The sequence below is a fragment of the Elaeis guineensis genome, chromosome 11 (genome assembly GCF_000442705.2).
Source record: "Elaeis guineensis isolate ETL-2024a chromosome 11, EG11, whole genome shotgun sequence".
In the NCBI taxonomy this organism is placed as follows: Eukaryota; Viridiplantae; Streptophyta; class Magnoliopsida; order Arecales; family Arecaceae; genus Elaeis; species Elaeis guineensis.
This window is the reverse complement of record NC_026003.2, coordinates 25,884,127-25,885,676: the sequence shown is the minus strand read 5'-3', so window position 1 is coordinate 25,885,676 and position 1,550 is coordinate 25,884,127.

The window sequence follows — 1,550 nt, the reverse complement described above, 5'->3', positions numbered from 1 at the left end:
CTACAGCGAGCGGTTTACTCCGAGCTCCTACAGCGGGCGGTCTACTCTGGATCTCTACTGTAAGTAAATGCCATTCGAACCACTACTGTAAACACATTTCTTTCAAACTTTCATTACAGGTAGACTTCAGCCGAGCTTCTTTGTAGCTGGATTCCAGATGAGCTTCTACAATGGGACAGGACCCGCCGGCCAGATCGCTACTCCAAGCTTCCACGACAATCGATCTTCGACCGAGCTTCTACGATAAGGACCTCCTTTCATCCTTCTACAAGGACCAGACTCCATCCGAACTTTCATAGCGGATGGATATCGGACGAACTTCTACAACGGACAACTCCAGCAGCTGGATTTCTACAACGGTCAATCACCTCTGGTGTCTGTCGAACCTCTCCAACGCCAATCAGAGTCCACCACCGGTCGACCCTTCATCAGATTCCTCATGAAACCAGACTTCTTCGATGGATAATCTTCAGACAAGCTTCAACATCGAGCAAATCTCAGACGAACTTCTCTAGCAGCCGGACCCCTATCGATCTTCACCAACAGAAAGTTTCCATCCGAGCTTCTCTTAGATCGGCAGCATAGAGAGCCATCCCTCTCCATCAGATATCCCAGCCGAGCTCCAGCCGACAGATCCGAACTCTCCGACAAGTCACGACAATGGCCACCACCCTGCTCCACTCTCTGCAACAGATCCCGCGTGGCTCCACTACTCTCTGGTAAGTCGCGACAACAGACACCACTCCACTCTCCGTAACAAACTCCATGTGGCCCTGAACGACCCCTGACGCCACTACTCTCCGTAACAAACTCCAGGTGGCTCTGAACAGCCCACTACCAGGTGGTTACAGATGTCACTGTCAATCAGTTACGCTCTCCGTCTATAAAAAGGAACCCCCAGATACGTTCTTCTTTAAGCTCTGATCTCTATCTCAAAACTCTACTAAAATTTTTTCTCGAGCACTCCATTTCTGTTGAAGCAGAGTACTGACTTGAGCATCGAAGGGTCTTGCCAGAGCACCCCCAACTCTGGTTTAGACTTTCCTTACAGGTCTCGACGGTGGCCGCAGGCATCTCGACTCGAGTAACTCCGGCTTCGATGGAATTCTGCACCAACAGGCGTCAAATTATTTTTTTCTTATTTTTCTTGAGGAGTTTTTGGGTGTGTGAGATATCAGATCTCTTCCTCACACCAAACACCATTTTCAAGAAATTTTGGGATGCCCAAAATTGTGTTTTGGCATGGAGATATGGCGCCCCATCTCTTGAACCAAAACCCTAGCACTTGTCTATAAAAGGAGGGCTTCAATTGTTGACGCCACATATTGGTTCCCTTGCTGGTGTTTAGTTTTCTCCAGAGCTCCTCCTCTTCCTCTCTTCCTCATCTAAGTCTTCTTCTAGTTTGGAGCATCCAAGGCTTGTGAAGAAGAAAGAAAAAATCAGCCTCCAAGATCTTTGCAAGCTAGCACTTCCAAGGAGCCTAATCTGCGCTGGTCTTCTTGTGGATTTTTTGTAGAGACCAGATGACTTCGTGTAGCTATGAGCAATCT